Source organism: Danio rerio, chromosome 10 (genome assembly GCF_049306965.1).
Source record: "Danio rerio strain Tuebingen ecotype United States chromosome 10, GRCz12tu, whole genome shotgun sequence".
Lineage (NCBI taxonomy): Eukaryota > Metazoa > Chordata > Actinopteri > Cypriniformes > Danionidae > Danio > Danio rerio.
In genome coordinates this window covers 47,634,106-47,659,515 of record NC_133185.1, presented here as the reverse complement: position 1 = coordinate 47,659,515, position 25,410 = coordinate 47,634,106, and the positions used below count along the sequence as shown (strand labels likewise).

The 25,410-nt window shown below is 38.8% G+C and overlaps 1 long non-coding RNA gene across 1 annotated transcript; it reads left to right on the top strand.

The window, feature by feature from the left end:
* The first annotated feature begins 933 nt into the window (after positions 1–933).
* Positions 934–10,655, top strand: LOC141376474 (uncharacterized). Its single transcript, XR_012386576.1, has 3 exons — positions 934–985; positions 6,176–9,540; positions 10,448–10,655. It is a non-coding gene; the product is annotated as an uncharacterized lncRNA (long non-coding RNA).
* The last annotated feature ends 14,755 nt before the right edge of the window (positions 10,656–25,410 follow it).

Genomic DNA, 25,410 nt, shown 5'->3' with positions numbered 1-25,410 from the left:
GTTTCTAGCGTCAATTAACATTTTGCTTGCATGTTTGTAACATGAATTAACATGTTGTTAGCATGATTCCAATGTGAATTAGCATGTTGTTAACATGGTACTAGTGTGAATTAGCATGTTTTTTTAGCATAAACATGGCCACAGCATCTCCATGTGGTACCTTAAGTATCTCTTTAGGTATTTGTAGTCATGATCTGCACTGACATTTCTCTGGAGTCTCCCTTTATGTCAGGTAGTATTGTATTGTGACCTGATGATAGATTTGGAGTGTCTCCCACATTTGCATAACAATCCTCTCATGGCGCTCTCACTCTTGCTCAACATTCACCTCAGCACTTGCACTACATTTGATCTGTAGAGAGTGTTTGTGTGAGGAAATCATGAACGCAGACCGATAACACTGGAGGACACTGGTATGTTTTGTATTGTGCTGTGTGGGAGTACATTAATATATGACTGCTGAGTTTTAAATTAAAGCTAATCAAAATTTTTAATTAGGCCTACCTCATCATTTACTCTGTCTAGTGTGCTTTCTTCAGGTTGGACACAAACAAAGAAAGAGAAAAAAAAGGTTGAAAAACCTCTAAACACTGGCTTTATTTGTTTTTCAAGTCAGGGGTTACATGTGCTTTCTTTAAAATATCTTCTTTTGTGTTCAACAAAATAAAGAGACACGTGAATATGGGACCACATTAGGATGAGCACATAGTGAGTACATTTTATTTTTGGGTGTACTGTCCCTTTAATGCTTGTAATGTAATTTTTTGTTGTTTAGTAAAAACTTTTTAAAAACGAATGACTTTTTAATGTTACTGAAAGGCTTGAGAAAATTAAATAAATATAATCTTTTAAATAAAAATAACCAAAAAAATTTATATAAGCAAGTCTTCCAGATGTCCAATAAAATTGAAGTAGGCGGAGTTTACTGTTCACGGAGACAGAAAGTTCCAGTGCTAACTTCAGTTAGCGGTTAACGGGCAGCGAGGTAAGTTTGTTGAACGTTTATTAAAGTCAATTAAACTGTATTTATATTGTTTATATTGTTTTATGATAAGTATAAATGTTTAATGACTGGCAGTAATATTCAGTGAGGCAAACTACTCGACTTTTTCCCACTCAAATATCGCTGTGTAAATATAGTAGGCCTACGTAAATTCATAGCTTTGTTTGATGTGACAAGACATGTTCTACGTAAAATCTAAGTTTAATATCTGATTTCTTTAAAAAAAAAAAAAAAAAAAAACAGCGATCTTCACTGCCTGAAGTGGGTATCAGACCCAACAAGAAGCACTTTATTAAATTATATTTTGTCGTGCCATGTCTTTAAAATATTAAAATTAAATATAACGTTACTCCATTATTTTCAATGGAATTTCTGCGCTGGCCTGCAGCTTAATGGCGGCGCCTGCGTTTAAACGATCTTTCGTCTCTTTTTACGCTTTAACTAACAAATAGATGCTTAAGTCTATTTAACTAATTGTATTTTAACTACATTACAACATCGATGCTGTATAAGGAACTATGTGAAATTGAAAATAGTCACTTTAAGTTCATCATTGGGTGAAAAACACTAGCTGTGCATAAAGCCCAGCTTTAGCATCGTATTAAACAGAATTTATTTCACTTTCCCCTGAATTACAAAACATAATTTCATTGTGGACTTGACACCATTATAGAGAATTTTGGGGTATATGCACACAGACTTTTAATTTCAGCCAGCCTGCCTCAGCGCTTCCAGTGAACTGTCTTTCCACTATAAAATATTGGACAAAGCACGGCATTTACATTTCGCCCTGCCAGGTCTTTAAAATATGACGGTTTATTTTACCCTAGTATTTTCAATGGAGTTTCTGCTTTCGCCTGCTGATCTGAGCGGTTTCAAAGTATTTATTTTCGTCTTACTCTTGAACAACTAAATGAATGCTTACATTTATTTAACTGATTGTATTTTAAGTACAATACGATGCCGATGATGTAAAAGGAATCGTATGAAATTAAAAATAGTCACTAAGCTTTCACTGGAATTTTATCATTGGCTAAAAAACACTGTGCATATACACCCCATTTTTACACATCTATAATAAATGTAATTACTTTAAAACATAAAAAACATGATGGTATGTTTAAGTCTTTTATTATTTATAATATTTATTATTATTTAATAATATACAGTATTGATTTAATTAGAATCTAAACATGCATGTACGTTTAAGACACTTAAACTGAGTTTATATTACTGTTAACAACAGTTTGAAGTCAGTAAGATTTTATTTATTTAAAGAAATACAGCTATTTTGCAGCTAGGATGCATTAAATTTGATTAAAAGTGACACTAAATGCATTTATGTTCCAAAAGAGTTCTATTTCATATTAATCTAAGTACTTTAAAAACTTCAACGAAAGAGGATAGTTTCATTATTGTTTTTAAATTAATAGCAAAGTTAAATAGGAAATTGTGTAATAAATACCTTTGTAATAATATATTTTTTTAAATCTAAAATGTAAAAATATACATAAAAATAGAATAAGGACCAAATGCATGACTAAAATGTATAAAAAAAAAACAGTCATCAGCTACTTTATTACGTACACCTTACTAGTACAGGTTTGGACTCCCTTTTGCCTTCAGAACTGCCTTAATCCTTCATGACGTAGATTCATCAAGGTACTGGAAATATTCCTCAGAGATTTTGCTCCATATTGACATAATAGCATCACAGTTGCTGCAGATTTGTCGGCTGCACATCCATGATGTGAATCTCCAGTTCCACCACATCCCAACGGTGCTCTATTGGATTGAGCTCATGTGACTGTGGAGGCCATTTGAGTACAGTGAACTGATTGTCATGTTCAAGAAACCAGTCTGAGATGATTTGTATCAAATATACAAATATCCCACACACCATTACACCACCACCAGCCTGAACCGCTGATACAAGGCGCCGGGATGCATCCATACTTTCATGTTGTTGACGCGAAATTCTGACCCGACCATCTGAATGTGTCAGCAGAAATGGAGACTCATCAGAGCAGGCAACGTTTCTCCAATCTTCTATTGTCCAGTTTTGGTTAGTCTGTGTGAATTGTAGCCTCAGTTTCCTGTTCTTAGCTGACAGGAGCGGCACCCGGTGTGGTCTTCTGCTGCTGTAGCCCATCCGCCTCAAGGTTGGACGTGTTGTGTGTTCAGAGATGCTCTTCTGCAGATCTCGGTTGTAACGAGTGCTTATGTGAGTTGCTGTTGCCTTTCTATCAGCTGGAACCAGTCTGGCCATTCTCCTCTGACCTCCGGCATGAACAAGGCATTTGCGCCCACAGAACTGCTGCTAACTGGATATTTCCTCTTTTTCAGACCATTCTCTGTAAACCCTACAGTTGGTTGTGCGTGATAATCTCAATAGGTCAGCAGTTTCCAACAACCATGCCACATTCAAAGTCACCTAAATCCCCTTTCTTCCCCATTCTGATGCTCAGTTTAAACTGCAGCAGATCATCTTGACCATGTCTATATGCCTAAATGCACTGAGTTGCTGTCATGTGATTGGCTGATTAGAAATTTGCGTTAACGGGCAGTTGGACAGGTGTACCTAATAAAGTGGCCGGCGAGTGTGTATAGATTTAAGAAGTTGGAAAGGCACGGCATTTGTTGCATTATAAATAAATAAATGAATAAACATTAGGACACACTATAACAGACACTTATTTATTCTGACAGACTGTGTGCGTTTTCATTTCTGCTACATGCTTGATACAAGCTGCATAATTAATCAGAGATCTTTTTGCCCCTGCCACGCCTCTTCAGATGCACAGTTTACAAGTGTTTACCCTCGCATAAATGTCATCATTTTATTCATATACGAGTCAGCCTGTGTAAATTTCTACTCAAAAGCCTTCAAAGTCACACTTGTCACACTTTATTTCTGCGGGGGCTTTGTACACGCAAGCCCATTTTTCCGCCAGCCTGTAGATTGGCAGTCCTGTGGTGCTGGACACAGTATCATCTGAAAGGCAAATAAAAAAAAGATAGAGTTGCATTCCGGCTCAGAGCGAAAGGAAAGAGTGTAATAAAAGGAATAATGCTGGTGATCTAATCAAAGGCCAGATGGCAGGAGATGATGGAGGGTTTGTTGCCAGTGGAGTGGGAGGAGATCCAGCCCTGGCACTCGCCCCGCGTGTCACACCGACACAAAGACGACATCAGCAACCAACGCTGATGATGTCACATCTCTATTCAACTGCCTGCTTTATAGCCACACACTTCATATATGGACGCTTAAAGAGAAATAACAATTATATCATCATGTACACTGAAAAAATATCTGTATTTTGTGATTCACAAGCGTTTATTTACGGTTGCGAATTGCATTATGGGATGTTGATCTCTGCTCTGAGTTTTGATGTTGAAAATTCAACTCTACAGTTTAAGAAAGTGACTTTTATTGACATTTTAGTCGTTTGAAATAATATGTTTGAGAAATAGTATGTAAAAAAGTAAAAAATAAGTGTCTAAAATGTAGAAAATGTACTGGTGGTTTATTGCAAGGTTTTTGTAGCATAATATGCAACACCAACTCATACGATATATCACTGCAAACTATTAAACATGTCAATAGAAGTGCCTCTTTTTGTGCGTTTCAAGGTTAAAACTAGTTGGAAGAATGATTTAGATCTCGTAATGCAAATAAAAAACATAAAATAAAACATGAATCACAAAATATGTTAATTTACAAATAGTTTACAGTTTGTCATTATTTACAGTGTGCTTGCAAATTTAAAGTCTTACTGTCAACCAAAATTATCAGTAAGTTACTGTCAATTATACAGTAATTTATAGTCATTAATTTACAGTGTGCTTGTAAATTTACAGTCTTTCTGGCAACCAAAACCAGTAAGTTACTGTAAATTATACAGTAATTTGTAATTATTAGTTTACAGTGTGCTTAAAAATGTACAGTCCTACTGGCAACGAAAATTACTAGTATAAGTTGCTGTAAATTTTACAGTGATTTATAATTATTAGTTTACTGTGTGTTTGTAAAGTTTCAGTCTACTGGCAACCAACAATTACTAGTATAAGTTACTGTATATTTTACAGTAATTTATAATTATCAGTTTACAGTGTGCTTGTAAATTTACAGTCTTACTGGCAACCAAAACCAATAAGTTACTGTAAATTATACAGTAATTTGTAATTATTAGTTTACAGTGTGCTTGTAAGTTTACAGTCCTGGCAACCAAAATTACCAGCAAGTTACTGTAAATTATACAGTAATTTGTAATTATTAATTTACAGTGTGCTTGTAAGTTTACTGTCTACTGGTAACCAAAATTACCAGTATAAGTTACTGTAAATTTTACAGTATATTATAATTTATAAATTTACAGTGTGCTTGTAAATTTACAGTCTACTGGCAACCAAAATTACTAGTATAAGTTACTGTTAATTTTACGGTAATTTGTAATTATTAATTTACAGTGTACTTGTAAATTTACAGTCCTGGCAACCAAAATTACCAGTAAGTTACTGTAAATTTTACAGTAATTTGTAATTATTAGTTTACAGTGTGCTTGTAAATTTACAGTCCTACTGGCAACCAAAATTACTAGTATAAGTTACTGTAAATTTTACAGTAATTTATAATTATTAGTTAACTGTGTGTTTGTAAAGTTACAGTGTACTGGCAACCAACAGTTACTAGTATAAGTTACTGTATATTTTACAGTAATTTGTAATTATTAATTTACAATGTTCTTGTAAATTTACAATCCTATTGGCAACCAAAATTACCAGTAAGTTACTGTAAAATTTACAGTAATTTATAATTATCATTTACAGTGTGCTTGTAAATTTACAGTCTTACTGGCAACCAAAACCAGTAAGTTACTGTAAATTATACAGTAATTTGTAATTATTAGTTTACAGTGTGCTTGTAAATTCAATTCAAAATGACCAGTAGGTTACTGTCCGTTGTATTGTCAAATTTGATGGTGAACTGAATTTCGAACTGGTCTGCATTTTTACATAAAAACTGTTTTATTGAAACTTTATGCAACTCTGACTCATTCATTGCAGTATATTTAAAAATAAAAGCACTAGTTTCCCCAGATGTGGAAGTATATTACGTGTATGGAATCATAAATTGTCTGATAGTATTCTTCTCATGGATTTTTGTTTCAGAGAGACAAACACTAAAGGCTCTTTTATGTTCCACAGACGAAAGCAGATTTGGCATAAGGGTGAGTGAATGTTAACAGATTTGTTATCTTTATGATGAACTCCCTCTTTTATAAGTTAATTTCCATCTTAATTCCCTTATAATGTGATCATTCATGTAGAATTATTTTAACCTCCTCAAAGAAAAGGTCAGCAGAGAGCTCAAGTTTACTCCGATGGAACATTTAGTATTCAAATTAGCGGCAGGGAAATTGTCTATCTGTTGACCTTATCTGACAGTAAAGCTGAAATTATTAGGCTGACGTTTCTCTCAGCTCACTGAGCTCATGGTTATTTTTTAATTTTTTTTTTATCTTGAATGTTTCAATACTAACTTTTTTAGAAGTGCTTTAAAGGTTTGTGTCCTTTTGGGGGTTAGAAATGGCACATTTGGTCAACAAGTACAATTTTTAAAGCATTTTAATGTCTGTTTCTTAAATGCATTTGTGAGTAATTCAACTAAACTGACATTTGAATGTTTCACGAGCCAATAGAAACTGTGTCTATGGAAAAGTGGGTGGGAATGATGATTATAGATCAATCAGAGGCTGTTTTAAAGCAGGAGCAAGCTTCAATTGGATGGATGGTTGCTCACTTTGACAGCTTTTGATTGTGTTGTTCATCTATTTCTGGCTGTTTTGACTATTTGTTTGACCGCATTAATCTCAAAGGGAAATTTTCATGTCACAGAAGAGCTCTCCATACTAAAAGTAGATAAAATAACTTAATGTCAGTAATTTCATAGAATTATATACAAGTAAGATAAAATATAGGCCTATTTGTTTACATTCCTTGTATTTTTTTAAATTTGTATTTAACAGGGAACATGTGAAAAAACGAAATAGATTGAAGAAGAAATGTATTTTAAAAATAATCAGTCATATCAGCGCAGTGGGTAGCATGTTTCCCTCACAGCAAGACGGTCGCTGGTTCGAGCCTCGGCTGGGTCAGTTGGTGTTTCTGTGTGGAGTTTGCATGTTCTCCCCATGTTTACGTGGGTTTCCTCTCCAACAGGCCAAAGACATGTGGTATAAGTTAATTGAGTAGGCTAAATTTTCTGTAGTGTTTGTGTGTGAATGGGTGTGTATGGATGTTTCCCAGTGATGGGTTGCAGCTGGCAGGGCATCCGCTGTGTAAACATATGCTGGATAAGTTTCCGGTTCATTTCGCTGTGGCGACCACAGATTAATAAAGGGACTAAGCCAAAAATGAATGAATGAATGATTTTCTGAAATATTAGTTAAATTATTTTTTAAATAAACTGCTTTAATCCTTCATGGCGTAGATTCAACAAGGTACTGGAAATATTCCTTAGAGCCTGTAGATTTATTCCTTGCTCCATATTGACATGATAGCATCACATCGGCTGCATATCCATGATGCCAATCTCCTGTTCCACCACATGCCCAATGTGCTCTATTGGATTGAGCTCTGGTGACTGTGGAGGCCATTTGAGTACAGTGAACTCATTGTCATGTTCAAGAAACCAGTCTGAGATGACTAGCTCTTTATGACATGGTGTGTTATCCTGCTGGAAGTAGCCATCAGAAGATGGAGACACTGTGGTCATAAAGGGATGGACATGGTCAGCAATAATACTCAGGTAGGCTGTGGTGTTGACACGATGCTCAATTGGTACTAATGGGCAGGATGGATCCATGCTTTCATGTTGTTGACTCCAAATTCTGACTCTACCATCCGAATATGGCAGCAGAAATGGAGACTCATCAGACCAGGTGTAACGACGGGGAGTGACACACACAACAGAAGGTAGGATCCAAATGCAGGTTTAATTGTAGTCAGGCAAGCAGTGGTCAAAACAGGGGCAAACAGATGTATGAAGGCAATCCAGAGTCGAAGTCAAATTAACAGGCAGATGGTCACAGGCAGGCAGCAAACAGAATCAAATAAATAAACAATGCAAGGATCAAAACACGGCAAAGGCAGACAAAGAAAACGCGTTGAAATGTCACTAACAGTAAACAAGACTCGGCAATGTGAATGAGTGTGTGTGCTGCTTAAATACTGTGTGTAATCAGTCTTGAAGCAGGATCAGCTGTGGGAGTCTAATCAGTGGAGACTTTGAGCAGGTGTGTGTGTGTGGCATGACTGAATATGTAGTCCATTTATCAGCAGATTTGTAGTCCTAAGTGTGTGTTTGTGTGTGAGTGTTTACCAGCGACATCTGGTGGTTTGTTCGCTGGTGAACATGACACCAGGCAACGTTTTTCCAGTCTTCTATTGTCTAATTTTGGTCAGCCTGTGCGAATTAAAACCTCAGTTTCCTGTTCTTAGCTGACAGGAGTGACACCCAGTGTGGTCTATTGCTGCTGTAGCCCATCTGCCTCAAGGTTGGACGTGTTGTGCATTCGTCTTGACCATGTCTACATGCCTAAATGCATTGAGTTGCTGGCGTGTGATTGGCTGATTAGAAATTTGCGCTAACGAGCAGTTTGACAGGTGTACCTAATAAAGTGGCCGGTGAGTGTGTATTTCAAAATATAGCAAAAATGCCTGTTTACACATACTATTTTAAACAATTAGAATTACAGATGGGCATCCTTTAATTCAAATATATATTAGCCATTATTTTGTTTACACACCCTGAAGCCTCACTGGCCTGGATTCACATCATTTGATGTGATGATTGGCCCCGAAATGGCTTCCATTAAAAATAAACGCCACCAAACTTCTTTTCCAGCAGGATTTCCATTCAAATTTCAAGTTGTCCGATCAGTTTATATCACACACATCTTATCTGGCGTTTCTGGAATGGGCAATTATAGAGAATCTCCTGTCATAATGGCTTGACAGCGGGTGCCCGGGCTAAACTCGCCCTGCGGGTACAGAGGACTGCAGAGTCTTTCAGCGCTCTGCAATTCTCAGGGGTTTTATCGTTCTTTGAAAATCGCTCAGGTCTTTATCAGAAGTCCTCAGCAGGGCAGATGTGTCTGAATAGGCTCTCCCTAAGCCCAGATGCCCTCCGAGCAGGAGGCAGGCTGTGAGTCTGCATTTGATAATCCTCATTTTTGGAGCATCCCACTAGAAGGTGCTTTAATTCGAGATGATTCAACCAGGGTGCAAGTCAAGCACCAGTCAGTGCACTTGCTGGGCTGTCAAGACCTGGACGTGAATACAAAGAAGATGAAAAAAAACCAATGCACAGCGTGTAGGAATGCAACAAATATAAATTTTGTTGGTTCGATTATATAATTACAGTTGTCACGTCATTTATTTCAATACGCTACTAGTTTGTAGTAGGCATGAGATGTTAACCGGTTTACTTCAGTTAGGTAACTAGGCAGGTTAGGGTAATTATGCAAGGTATTGTATAGACCTTTTTCTTGGAACGCAAAATTACCCATTATGCTTTGCGTGTATGCAGGAAGAACTTCCGGTCGGCAGCTGATGCGTGTAAACAGTCACATTTGGACAGCTTTGAAACAATAGTTTTAATCTATTTTACCTGCTTTTATCCTCTTTGAACTAATACTGTTGTCCATCAGCAGCATCTCCTGGACTGATCATTTAAAGAAATGCGATCTAATAGGATGGGAAACAGCTGCTGTGAGGCGATTTCCCCTCGTTGTCAGACGGCATCTTCTGCAGTTTAAATGAAGCCTCGTCATCGCTAAAGTCAACATTTTCTCTTTATTTCAAATATATAACCAGCCCAAACAAATGTAGTTCACCAAAATGTTTGACACACACACGAAAATATAGGCTTGTGTCATTTCAAAATGACAGAAAAACACAAACCGTGGTAAAAACAACACACGAAATAAAACACAAACGGCTCGCGATTAGAATGAACAGCAAATCAGCCAGCAGAGGATCAATAACAGACTTTTATTGCTCATTTTTGTAAATTGCACGACTTTCATACCTGTTAAGTTTCATGCCAGTACTCTGGTTTTCTCTCTCTCTTTCTCTCTCTCTCTGCTCTGAGCTAACAGCTGACAGGCCGGGAACGCGCACACACACTATTTCTGACGGCAAACGTTTTTCTCGTATTTCTGACGCGCTTGAACCACATGTGACAGATTATAACGGCTTTAACAGAACCATTTCTAAGTTGTGTGTCACAAAAACACTCTGTTATCCATTAAAAACGTTATTGAAACCCATTTTCGGAGCGCAAATTACCAGTTGTACACGCTGTAAACGGAAGTTTTTCGCATTCTACCGGAAGACGCTGGTTGCTATGGCGCCCTCCATGCAGCAGCCATGAAAAAGGTCTATAGCAATGATTTGTTTGGTAGACTAATCAAAAAATAATATTGCTTAAAGGGGCTAATAATTTTGACATTTGACCTTAATTTTGACCTTCTAGCTGAAATAAAACAAATAAGACTTTCTCCAGAAGAAAAAAATATTATCAGACATACTGTGAAAATTCCCTTGCTCTGTTAAACATCATTTGGGAAATATTTAATAAAAGAAAGATAAATTCAAAGGGAGGCTAATAATTGTCACTTTAACTGTACACACTGAGAAGTAAAGGTACAAAAGCTGTCAGTGGGGCTGTACCTTTACAAAAAGTACATTTTTGTAACTTACAGGTGCACATTGGTACCTTAAATGAACATTTTTGTACCTGACAGGTATACTTTTGTACGTTTAAAGTACTTTACAGAACACAGTTGTACTTTTTAGGTATAAATATGCACCTTTATAGGGCGAAGCAGTGGTGCAGTAGGTAGTGCTGTTGCCTCACAGCAAGAAGGTCGGTGGGTTGCTGGTTCGAGCCCCGGCTCAGTTGGTGTTTCTGTGTGGAGTTTGCATGTTCTCCCTGCGTTCGCCTGGGTTTCCTCCAAGTGCTTCGGTTTCCCCCACAGTCCAAAGACATGCGGTACAGGTGAATTGGGTTGGCTAGGTTGTCCCTAGAGTGTGTGTATGTGTATGTGTGGATGTTTCCCAGAGATGGGTTGCGGCTGGAAGGACATCTGCATAAAAATGTGCTGGATAAGTTATCGCTTCATTCTGCTGTGGCGACCCCGGATTAATAAAGGGAATAAGCCGACAAGAAAATGAATGAATATATAGTATACTAATTAATTACACTAATAGTAGTATATTAATTCATTATACAAGAACATATTATCTATTCACCTTCATAATCATGTTTAACTTCTGTGTCTATCCTACTATATAATTAGTCATTTTAAAATCCGTTTTTTTATGCCAGTGGTCAGTCTCCTGGAGCAGGGGCTTATTGACCTCCTCTGTACACACTGCTCTCTGGTTTAGGAAAGGCCACACCAGCCATCTCAGTCCCCAGTGAAATGAGTTCTATCATCAGCCGGGGACATTGCAAAGACCTCAGCTAATGCCAGAAAACAGAGTTATGCTGATATTTCTTTTAAAAACATATAAATATTATTTTAAAAACAATATCCCAGCACATAGCAACACATCAATACATCAACCTCTTTTATGGCAGTGTTACACATTATCATCCTGAGGATAATGCTTCGTCAGATTGCGCTGCTCTTCTGAAGTAATCCACAACTTGGTCTTGATAGTGAGTCTCTTCCAGAAATAACAGCGACTCTTTGTTTACAAGTTTGTGGGGCGTTTGAGTAGTTACTGTCATGTAATCAGCATTTCACAGGATGGACTTTACCTTGTGTTCGTTTCATACAGATTTACAGGTTTTAAAGTGCATTTGGTTCATTTCAAATTACACATTTCAAGCTTTATGTGGATATATTTCTAAAGTCTGTGAAGCAAGTATTCGCTGAGATTCCAGTGCATTTGTTGACTACAAAACCTGGTCTGGTACGAGCTTCTCCCCGGGAAAAACATCAGTCTCTAGTCATTGCTGATTGGCTCTTGTACTTATAGGCGGGGCTTCATTCGCCATATTGACCGTTACACTTTTCCCCATTCAAAACTACGAGTGACACGTCTTGTGTAGTATATAGTCTTTGGTTTTGGTTTGTTAATATTAATGAGTCTTCTTGGGCTGCACAGTGGGTGGCACGTTCGCCTCAAAGCAAGAAGGTTGCTGGTTTGAGCCTCGGCTGGGTCAGTTTGCATGTTCTCCCCGTGTTGGCATGGGTTTTCTCCGGGTGCTCCGGCTTCCCCCACAAGTCCAAAGACGTGGTATAGTGAATGGGGTAAGCTAACGTGTCCGTAGTGTATAAGTGTGAATGAGTGTGTATGGATGTTTCCCAGTGATGGGTTGCAGCTGGAAGGGCATCTGCTGTGTAAAATATTTGCTGGGCGAGTTGGAGGTTCATTCCGCTGTGTCGACCTCAGATTAATAAAGAGACTAAGCCGAAGAGAAAATTATGAATGATAATGAGTCTTCTTTAATTTTCATTCATTCATTCATACGTTCATTTTCTTGTCGGCTTAGTTCCTTTATTAGTCCGGGGTCACCACAGCGGAATGAACCGCCAACTTATCCAGCAAGTTTTTACGCAGCGAATGCCCTTCCAGCCGCAACCCATCTCGGGGAAACATCCACACTCACATTCACACACACACACTACGAACAATTAAGCCTACCCAATTCACCTGTACCGCATGTCTTTGGACTGTGGGGAAAACCGGAGCACCCGGAGGAAACCCACACGAAGGCAGGGAGAACATGCAAACTCCACACAGAAACACCAACTGAGCCGAGGTTCGAACCAGCGACCTTCTTGCTGTGAGGCGACAGCACTACCTACTGCGCCACTGCCTCGCCTCTTTAATTTTCAATGTTATTTAATTTATTTTTTATTTTTTGAACAGCAAGTAAAAAAGAACAAATATTTTGCAAAAATGTGCAGCATTTAAGAAAAAAATGAAAGCACTCGTCACCATACTTTTGTTAAAAAATCGTGACTAAATCATGAATTGTGAGATTAGTATCATGAATCGAATTGTGAGTCAGGTGAATCGCTACATCCCTAATTAATTAGCTGACATTAGTAAATACACTAACTAACAATAACTAATAAAACCTCATTGTTAAGTGTGACTGAAAAAGAGCTTACTCATACTTAAAGAGCCCATATTATGGTTTTTTGAAAATTCCCCTCCATGTAGTGTGTAACACAGCTCTAATTGAAGTGAAGTATCCAGCTAAGGCTTAAATCTGTAAGTGTACAGTGTTTAAAACGGTTGATTCATCTATAAAAGAGTCGACTCATAGTGCTTCAAATGACTCGCCTTGATACCGAGTCATTAGGTGTTTCGCCATGACGTACGAACGAAACCAAGTTATTCACGTGCACGCGCAAACCCGGAAGATTTCAAACCTGAGGCCCCGCCCTCTGACGCAGTAACGCAGACACACACACACACCCACAAACACAAGGTCACACACACATGCCGGTCAATTGAAGCCACACTGCAGATGGATATTATCGAGCCTCTACCCAAAGATGAAACATCAGCATTATAACCAAGCAGTTGGAAACTTCTGGAAACTACATGCTACAAAGAATACTTCATCTGCGTTTGTTAAAGGAAGGATCAGTAAAGAGTAACTTACTGATGGACGTCAGGATGGGTTTCTTCCTCCATTTCTCAAGTGTAAGTACGTGCGATTAAAGTTGTTGCCTCGTTGACTCTAGCTTGCAAATGTATTTAGTTGTGATTTATTACTTGTAACCGCGTGTACTGCATCAGGTTAACTGGCTATATTCTCTTATCGCGTGCTGCTTTGTTTATGGAGCTCCGTGGACGAGGGTAGTGTGTGTGTGCGTGCGCTGTCGTCCGGAGGTATGTGTGTGTGTTTGTGTGTGTGTGCGCGCGCGTTGTCGCTCGGAGGTCTGTGTGTGTTTTTGTGTTTGTGTGCGCGGACGATGGCAATGTGTGTGTGTGTGTGTGTGGTTGTGTCTGTGAAAAGAGCAGAGTGAGACAAGCTTGGAGATCTCCTCGACAGTTTTTGGAGTTTTTGCTCAATGAAATAGTTAATCGTCTGAGTTTTTACATTGACCCACTGGCAGCTAAAATCCACGCCTACACTATCGAGCGTGTATGAACTGTGATTACTTTTATATTGCTGATTAGCTGTTGTACATTTTACTCTCTGACTGAAGGCAGTCGACCAATCGCAACAGGCTGTCATTGGTCCAATCAGCGCAGATTAGCTTCGCGCTAAGGAGGGGTTTGGGAACAAATGAATCACTGGACGATACATACGGGAGTCGCTGGGATAATTAGGTAAAAATAAATGCAGATTAAGTGTTTTTTGACCTTGCATGCATATTATACTGTTGTTGGAGACCCTTACAACCAAGATATGACCCTATTTCATGTATAATATGGGCTCTTTAAATATACTCTTTGCCTGCAGTGTCAAATCAAATCTTTTCCATTACAAAACTCTGTTTCAAATTCAGCTGTAAAACCTTTGCTCCACATTCGTTGATGAACATCAGGGCATTCAGGGGTCTGTATTTTATGCATTAACTCTGTTTATAAGCAATCAAGTGGTGCCACTAATAAACCTTTTGCCATTTTTATTTCATCAGTGGCGAAACACGCTCACAAATCCCACTCCTGTTCATTCTCTCTGGGTCTGGAAATATCAAGTGGCAGGTGTTGGACTATGAGCGAGGTCCACGTCAGAGTGTTTGCGAAGGGGTCACGCAGGTTAATTAATCTTGTGCGCATGGATCGAGTCAAGGTGAGGTTTCACAGCAGCGTCGAGATCTACGTGATCCCTCCAGCTATTACAAAGGCCATAATAGCCTTAAATGGGCGTTCAAGGCAGAAAGCAGTGAATAGAGGGTTTTGAGTGGATCTTTGACAAGCACAACTGGGGTCTGGACTTCAGGCAGATTGGTTGCTATGGAGACAGCGCTCCTGCAGCACACTAATGGCAGGCGGCGTTGCGCAGATAAGCACACTGCTAATCATAGACTATTGTCCTGAGATGCGTCTCTCGTGCCCCTATGTGACAGACCCCGAATGCTAAATGTCCTCCTCAGGTACATTTAAATCCATCCCTTCTTAAAATTCATCCCTACCACAGTTGTTTTTTTTTTTTCTCATGGCCCCACTGAGAAATGCAGAGCAAGAACTGAATAGCAGAGATTACTTCTTTCGAAGGCCCATTTTTGGCCTGAAAGCAATACAGCTATTAAATGATTAATAACTTAATTGTAGCCTTTCTGGTGCCACTGGTGTGTGGTGTGGAGAGACCTGCTTCATAATTGTAAAGTGCTTTAGATGTATGGCCATACACAATAAATGCACTATATTGGCCTTATTCTAAAATGCGGAAGTGCGCCTGTTTTCACGATTGTCTTAGAACAGGGGTTTTCAAAGTGTGAGGCGCGCCTCCCCTGGGGGGCGCCAGAGCATGTCAGGGGAGGCGCGGGAAAAATATAATATAATAAAAATATAATTATGAAGTTTAATTATTATATGTAATTTTTATTATATTTAAACGTTTATTATATGCCTGCTAATACAATGGGTCAGTTTCTGAGACCCACCCCGATTCAAAGCTGTAATGAAGTTCACGGCCCTTTGGCCACCGGGAAGGAGGCGGAGAACCGAAGCAGTTTTAAAGTGACTTATTAATGACAGTGACGGCAGCTCCGTCTAAACCAAAACAAACGGACGGCAGATCCTCACGGAGACTGCTGTCAAACTGAAAGCAAAAGTAAAATATGTCCGGGTCCGGTCCTCTCTCGGCTTCCTCTGCCCTTGTTCCTCCTTTTATGATCCCGAGCTCCTTCCGTGGGATCTGAGGCAGGTGCGCACCGCAGGTGTATCCACTTACGCGGTGGCCTCACTCCGTTCCCACTGCGCTCGGCCACGCCCCCTCGCCACAAAAGCCTTCAAGTTCAGGGCTTAAACCCAAAAGACGACGATATGATGATCAGTATTTGAGTTTATGATTTACGTGGACAGGACCAGCTGATCAACCACGACCTTTATGTGTGGTTTGTCAAAATATTTTGGCTAATGACAGCATGAGACCCGCTAAACTTCCACTGTTTTGACTGGGATGGACAGTTCTTGGAACTGTTCTATTCATATTGAACCATCATCCTAGTTTTAAAAACGTTATATCAAAATACTTGTTATTACTCTGTAAATAATTGCACTTTCATGCAAATGATGATAAAAGTGAGTTAACAGTCTGACATCTGTCTGTGTCTTTATATATACTGTATATATATATATATATATATATATATATATATATATATGTGTGTGTGTGTGTGTGTGTGTGTGTGTGTGTGTGCGTGCGTGCGTGCGTGCGTGCGTGTTTGGGAGGAGGGGGGTGCCAATGGATAAGTTGTGTCAAAAGGGAGGCCCACTGTCTTAGACTTTGAAAAACCCTGTCTTAGAACTTCTGATTCAGTCGCCTATGGGAGGAATGACTAGGAATAATAAACGGCAGAAAACGGTCAAACTACTTGCTCTACAAACAAATGTTTGCATGACTATACAGACCAAGTAGAATAATATAACAAGGAAATATCAAATTGCAACATCAAGCAGCGTAAAGTGCAGTTTTTAACGTTAAAAAATGAATGGAAGTGAATGAGACCGGAAGTCTCAAGCCAAAAAGATTTAAATGGCAGCGCCCACTCGTCGGCGGAGAATAAAGTGAATACAGTTGAAGTCAGAATTATTAGCCCCCGTTTATTTTTTTCCCCAATGTTTGTTTAACGAAGAGAAGATTTCTTTAACACATTTCTAAGCATAACAGTTTTAATAACTAATTTCTAATAACTGATTTCTTTTATCTTTACCATGATAACCGGTGGGCCGTGGGCCTCAGCGATCCCTCAGGTGGGCCGGGAGCTTAAAATTAACTCTCAATATTATACTATAATTTTTGGATTTCATTATAATATGCTATACTCAATTGATCAAAGTAATGCAGTTTTTCTATTGTTCTCTGATTGATTACTTTAAACTCGGCACCTCATGATCGCGTCTGCAACTACACGTAAGTCTGTAACCGAGGCTCAATAGTGTTTCTGCCATAGAATGTAAAATAGACCTGCATGTGAGTTTTAGACGCTCTGGTGGAGCTGTTCACTTTTACTGTCAGCCATCTCCCATATACAGCTGCATATTTAACGGCCATCAGATAGACGTGTATTTACAGATTAGCGTTATGATGATGAGGAAATTTCCCCACCGGTTAATCGACATGTGACAACACCGGTAATACCGGTATCACCTTGATGGTGGGAGTTTCCTTTTTTCTGCTTTTAAATAGATTATAAATGCATGCTTTAATGCATATAAAGTCAATGCAAACGCGCAAAAATAGACTTCCTGCGATGCGATATGCGTGAATTGCGCAGCGCGAATGATGTGAATTGCGCGGTGAAAATGGTGCGATAAAGCGGTGAGAATGGTGCGATACGCGCAAATGGCGCGGCACGAATTGAGCATTTTGCACGTTTGACTCGCTTAACGCGCATTTCGCCCGAATCTCTCGAGCTCAAAAATCTGAACTTAAGTGGACATTCGCGCTGTGTTAACCAATCAGGAGCTTGCTCTTGTGGGGGCCTGATTGTGATGTAGCATCTGTTGTTGGTGTCCCAAGGGAAATCCAGCCGACCCCGACACCAGTTCAACTGGGTGCGGCTCAGTCAAAAGCACCGCTGAAAGCCTCTATCATCCAGTTTAAGTTTCTGGAGGAGTTGATGAGCTCACAGAGCTGGATCTAGTGGAATCAGATACAGTACGTGCCCTAAACATGTCAGCACTGTTTTTCAGCCTTCATGAAGCCCATTTTCTTCATTAAATCCATGTTAGCCATTTAAGATAACTGGGCCACATTTGCACTTACACGTGTGATTTAGATTTAGACCCAGATTAAATGACTATGCCACAATAGGCTCACATTTAGATTACATTTTGCCATAAGTGCCAAATCTTTGCCTTAAATGGCCCATATATGAATTGGAGTCTTTGGCCCCCTTTTGGCATTGTACAAGTGGGCCACTTCAGGTTTACATTCATTTCGAGAGTCATTTGGATGGTGGGAGAAAACTGGGGAACCCGGGGGAAACCCACGCGGACACAGGGAGAACATGCAAACTCCGCACAGAATAACCAGATGGCTCAGCGAGGACCCAACACCATAGGTATTCTTGCTGTGAGGCAACAGTGCTAGTCACTGGGCCACCATGCCGCCCATTTTGGATAAAGGAGGAAGAAGGGGAGGAGGGGGGTTTCTTCCAGATGAAGATAGGTGTAAGGAAATGAGGATGTATATTGTGACTTGGGATCCTTTGAATGGAGAATCCTGTTTAGCCAATGTGGACCAGCTGGGTCACTCATGAGCACATGCTCCTCTCGAAATTAGTTTCAAGAGTTCACACTTAGATATTGCTTGACAGCTGTAAGCAGGTTTGGCATGCTGTCCCGGGAGAGAACCCTGAGCTCGGAGATAGTTGAGCCCAGGGCTCCCGCCAGGTCCATAGAGCATGTGAGGGGAGTACGAGATCAGGTGGTTCTCGAGAGCTCCCCTTTTTGTAAAGGAGAAAAGGAGGAGAAAGGGGGTGGATGGGGGGCTTCTTCGGAAAACGAAGATAAGGGAGTAATGTCTAGCTAGGCTACTTATAGTGGGTTAGGATAGATCTGATTGGCTAACTAATGAGTGTAGATAGGTGGCCAGCTGCAGTCAATTATATCACGTGCTCCTCTCGAAATTAGTTTAAAAACTTCACTTAAAATTTAACTTCACTTAAACTTCAAATTAAACTAGTATGGAAGGATGCGATTTCGGATGCAGCTTTCAAGAGTTCAAACTTAGCTAAAGATTGTTAGTAAAGCTTGTTTGGCGTGCTGTCCCGGGACAGAGCCCTGAGCTTATAAGATCCTCAAGCCCTGGGCTCCCTCCCGTTGCAAGACGAGAGGGGAGTTTGAGCTCAGGTAGATCTCGATGACTCCCCCTCTTGCTTGTTGTAGCTAAGTGTCAGATATAGATGCTGAAAGGTGTACTCAGAGTTTAGCTAAAGTGTTTGGATTAGTTGTTTAGGGTGCTTGTTTTTGAACTGTGGGAGGAAACCGGAGGACCCGGGGAAAACCCACGCGACCACGGGGAGAACGAGCAAACTCCGCACAGAAATGCCATCTGGTTTGGAAAGGAATTAAACCAGGGGCATTCTTGCTGTGATTGCCACCGTGACGCCCGTTTGAAAGGAGGGAAATAGGGTTGGGTGGGGGGGGGTTTCTTCAAGATGAAGATATTGAGATGAGAAAAGTCTGGTTAATTATAGTGAGTTAAGGATCGTCTGATAGGATAATCAGTCATTAGCTAAAGTTGGAACAGCTGTGAACAATCATAAGCACGTGATCCTCTCGAAATTTGTTTATAAATAAACTTCACTTACTGTGTCCCAAGTCATAGTATGTTGATATGAGTATGGACCGTTTTCACTCAAAATGAGTATGGACTGTTATAATGCTTTTCACCAGGGGTGCCCAAACTTTGATATGGACCAAAAACCAAACTTCATTGAGGGTGGTGGACCAAAGGTAAATCTACACAATTACATTTAAGTTACCACGGTAAATTCCTAATTTATTAATATTTTTCCAAATTAAATAGTCATATTAATATTTATATGTATTTTTTGTGGAGTGTCCTCTATCCATCCTGTAACAGTATTTACATTTTGACAAAAAAACTGATTCGTTCAGACATTTTATTTCAGTTAGACATTTTTTTGTAGCTCAACAAATAAATAAACAAAAGATTATGTTAAAATAGTATTGACAATCTCTGTTGAAGGCATTTTCCCCAACCTTCCCAATCATTCTCCCTCTTTTCTGAGATAGGGTGGCGGGCCAAATCAAAGTTTAACATGGGCAAACTTTGGCAAAATGTTTTCAGACTTTTCAACTCTGTTTTTTTTTTTTTTCATAATATTTTTATTTTTCATTTTCAGTTTTTACACATTGAAATACAACATTTTACAAACATTTTACAACAATAATAACCTTGTTGCATTTACAAATTATACAAAATATAAGGATATATATATTTATAATACAAACTAAAAGCAAACAACAAACAAACGAGCAAACAAACAACAAAAAATAAATAAATAAAATAATTATAAATAAAAATAAAACGCTCCTCTTTTTTTTTCAATAATGGTAATCTATTCAAACATGACAATTATAATCGTACTGAGTACAAGGCACAGCAAATATATATTAAATAATGTATCAATGCAAAACTATAAAGCTGGAACTGCATTATCCATCAAAAATGATTCATCAACTTCTTCCTCTGTTAGACTTTTCAACTCTTACATCAGTTTTCATCAAAGAAGTCTAGGAAAAAAATTAGATCTCTGCATTTCTTAACACACAGTCACAGTATTTCCTCAGGAATCACAGTATACCCTCTGTCAGATTGTTCACCTGTTGTGAGGATGGCTCCAGAAAGCTCTATTATATAACGTTATCGTCATCATATTAAATGCCGCTGCTCGAATCACAAAGAAAAACCTTGTTTACGCAGTTGTGAAAGGCTCGACATGACTAATGCTTCCTCGCCGGTGAAAGAGATGCTTTTCCACTGTGTTAGAATGTCAATATCGCTGAACACTTTCCTCTAATGTCATTCGGGGAGTAATTAAAGGCGAGCTCTCGTACGCTAACAAGTCAAGCGGGATGTTAAAAATAATTTCAAAGAGAAGGGGGGAAAACATTAAACATACATCTACTCGACATTCACATCATTTCTCCTTGGGCTGTCTGTAATCTTACAGCACACTCGGACTGCCTGGAGCTGTGTTGTTTTTTCTTCCCCCAGTCATTTTGTGGGAATATGTGCGGGGCTCTGCGGAATACCGAGCGGCATTATTCAATCATTAAGGCCAGATGTGACGGGCAGCACACTACATAGGGAGCAAACCGTCCTCATCTATCTCATTACATCTTTCATTACGTGTCGCGGGTCTCCATTATGCAGATGCAAGGACGGTCACATTATGCAGATTACGCCACTAAAAGGATAAAGCGAAGAAGAGTTCACTTCTGACTACACTGAGAAACAACATCTTTTCAAACCTTCCATTGCATTGTAAAGGAAAAATTTTAAGTTTAAAACCGTTAGTACATTTTACCAGTGTTCTGCAAGTTAGTTCCAGGGCCCGGTTTTTCAAAAGTAATCCACTAGGATTTTGGATAAGGGATTGGATCAAATCTTGAAAATGGGTTTTTCAAAAGAAAAAACGGATTACCTAATCGGATTAGATCACGTAATCCAATCTTGGTTTTGATCCGGATCAAACCTTAAGTTTGGGTTTTTCACACCTTTTTTGTAGGATCTGGATCACTTTGATCCAAAAAACCTGGATTAAACTGATCCCATCAGAAGGGTGGATTTAGTGTGGATTTCATGTCCAAAATGTAATAAAAACTTTTAAAAATTATTAAATAATACTATTTTTGGATCATGCAGTATCTTACGAGATATACTATTTATTCATAAGGTTTTGATTTTATTTGTTCATTCGTCAGGCTATAGTGAGTATAGGCTTTAACGTATTCAGCCTTTCAGTATAGGCCTGCAGCAAAGTAGGAGTTTGGCCTCATAAAATAATCCCCCAAACAGCTGTCAAAACTGACCAAAAACAATACATTTTATTATGTCACTAATTGATATATATATTCATCACAATGGAAAATATTTTAATAATATATTCTTTTTAGAATATTTATTAGTGATGCATGCAATGATTACAGAATAACAAAAAAAATGCAAAGAATGGCAATCACTGATTTTTGAAATCTCTTTCAACAATTGCAAAAAGAGACTGAAAGGGCAGAAGCACAGCTTCATCAGGAAGAGGAACAACTCACTCTGACCAAACTGCAGCAAACCAAGGCCAGACTTGAGATTTGCCTCCTAAAGGCTGCGCTCAGACAAGCTGCTCCCTCCACATCAGATGAGGAATCTGAAATAATTAAGAGTTTTTGACATTAAGTCTTTTTTTTGATTTACATCTATATTGGAAACTTATTATAAATATCCTCAATGTACAGTGTTGTAGGTCTCAGATGAGCGGACTGCTGGAAGAGGATGGGGTGGGCTTTTTCTTGTTTTTATTATTTATTATTATTATTTTAATAATAAAAATTTTTTCTTAGTTTTCATATCAAATAAAAATAAAGTTATATTGACCCTACGCTGGCTATTCTACTTGTCGCTCTTTACATATCTATAGTTCTACATTGTGATGTCCTATCCTGTTTAAACACTGGTAATCCAGATTTAGTGATCCTGAAAAGTTCCTATCCGGATCAGATTGATCCAATCCGATGTTGCTTTGTAAAACTGGCTCAAAAAGTAAGCTGGATTACGTGATCACGGATCGCAAAAACAGGATTACTAAATCTGGATCAATTTTATTAAACCTTTTGAAAAACCGGGCCCAGAGTATAACACATTATAGGTTACTTATTTAATAGCCCCTATTATGGACCTTCCATCCAGCAGTGGCGCCTGCAGCGCACCTACCATGAGAGGGCGCGAATCAATGCTGCTTTTTAATTTTGTAATGTATTTATTAGATAATTTAAATTGACTATTAAACAGTATACACCACAATATATTGACGAAGCAAGAAAGATTGACAACAAATAAAGGTGTGCGTTTGTGTGTTTTAAAGTGTGTATGTACTTGCATGGTGGGAGATGGGTAAAGAAATCTAATGGCTTTAGTTTTGCTAACGGTTTTTCTGAGTGAATGAATGAATGATAAGACAATAAAAGTGAGACCCCCTCCCCCAAACCAAAATATGACCTTTTATAATGCAAAATAGGGCTTCTTTAATGCTATTTAAAAGTAAACCCCTATGTTCTGGCCAATTAGTTCAGGCCGCAGAAGCATGTTTTGTTTTCGAACCCACTTTCCCTCCATTTGCTTTCCTTTGATTCTCTTGTTTATTAAACAGGTAATATAGATAAAAATAATATCAAATGGGCAGCACGGAGGCGCAGTTTGTATCGATAATGCCTCACAGCAGGAAGGTTGCTGGTTCGAGCCTCAGCTGGGTCAGTTGGTGTTTCTGTGTGGAGTTTGCATGTTCTCCCCGTGTTCGCTTGGGTTTTCTCTGGGTGCTTCGGTGTTCCCCACAGAACAAACACATGCGCTATAGGTGAATTGGGTAGGCTAAATTTTCCTTTGTGTTTGAGTTTTGTGTATGTGAATGAGTGTTTCCCAGTGATGGGTTCAAGCTGGAGGGGTATCAGCTGCGTTAAACATATGCTGGATAAGTTAGTGGTTCATTCCGCTGTGGCGACCCCAGATTAATAAAAAGGACTGAGCCGAAAAGAAAATGATATCAAATGAAATTCGATATAAAACAATTGATCACCAAACAATACATGAAGTGGTCAAAAAAACATACCGACCCCACTTCCATTCGTCTGGCTCACCGCCGTTCCATTTTGCCTTTATGACATTCACATTCAAATTGAAAAACAAAACAAAACAATTAAAAAAAAATCAACGTTTAAACTAAATAAAATACACTTTCAAAAAATGGCTACAACATCCTGTCTTACAGTATTACAGTCTAAAAAGTCATGCATCACACAGCAGCTAGGGCTGCACGATATTGAAAAATGTAATATTGACATCGCAATATTTAACTTTTCTGCAATTCACATTGCAATATTGAGTATCATTTCACCAGATGACTTAAATGGCTCTATTTGGGGAGGAACTTTTGGATTAATTGCCATGTTTTTGTTCAGCATTTGCATAAACTATTATAAACCAATAACAAGCATTGATAAATCCAGTAGAGCAAAGATGCTAATAGAATTAACAGTGCTTTATCGTTTTCTGGGTGTGCCTACCAGTATTGAGATACAGTACACAAAGTCATTCATTCATTCATTTTTCTTTGGCTTAGTCTCTATATCAGAGGTCGCCACAGCGGAATGAATAGCCATCTATTCCAGCATATATTTTACGCAGTGAATACCCTTCAAGCCACTACCCAGTACTGGGAAACACCCATACATACTTACATTTACATGCACACTCATACATTAAGGCCAGTTTAGTTTATTCAATTCACCAATCCGCTTCATAAGTGACGTGTTGGTGATGTATGTAGTACTGTTTCCGGGTCCAAGCCGCCACTCATTTGAGTTGAGAAATTATTAGTTTATGATCACTTTTCATTCATATCACACATTAAAGTGAATTTTATATAAAGCCATAATGTACACTACAATCTCTGGGCTTGCTGCATCACAAATACCAAAATTTGAACAATTTATAAAGAAATTTATCACTTTCTGGCCATTGGATATTTGGCATGAACATATATATTTTGATCGGGATTTTCGAAAGTATTAAATCGTTTTGTAAACGTTTATATTACCATTTCACGAGTCTTCCCATTCAGTTTAATAGAGTGCTTGGACCCGGAAGCCGATTCGCGTGACATCACACTTAACAAGCGGACAACGCATGCGTTTGGACTGTGGGGGGAATCAGAGCACCCAGAGGAACCCCACGCCAACACGGAAAGAAAAAAATCCACACAGAAATGCCAACTGGTCCAGCTGTTACTCGAACCAGCGACTTTCTTGCTGTGATGCCATAGTGCTAATCACTGAGCCACCGTGCCACGCAATCGTAATTACAATATTAACCAAAACAATTATGATTTATTTTTCTACAATCTGGCAGCTCTAGTATACAGAGCAGGCTATCATTTCTCATCCCAACAAAGCCAAATAAACACTAATTAAAAACACAAACAGTAGCTCCCCAATTGTTGTTGCAAGTCTATTTGTTGTCGAAGAGGTCTGAACAAACAGACCTGTCACTGGTTTGATGACGGTTTGGGCGCCCAGCATGCATTGCAGCATGAATAATTGATCAAGACAGTTGTGGAGTGAAGGGAAAAATCTGAGTGCATCATGTTGCCTTGACTTTGAACTTTTCCCAACAATCCACTTTTACATTTACCGTTCTTTGCGAATGTATGAAACGCTTCAAATTCATCTGTACTGCAAAAATATATAAATGATCAGGGACATTTTAGAAGGGGAAAACCAAACAAAATATGCGCTGTGAATTTTATTTCTTTTAACGCCACTATGGCTAACAAATCAGTAGAGCGATGCGCAGGAAATAAGATCCTCTTCAGATGTCTCAGTGTGGCATTTTTCTCGCTTTCACAGCCTGCTCAGCAAACGTTGCCAATTATGTGCAAATTGAACATAACATCTCG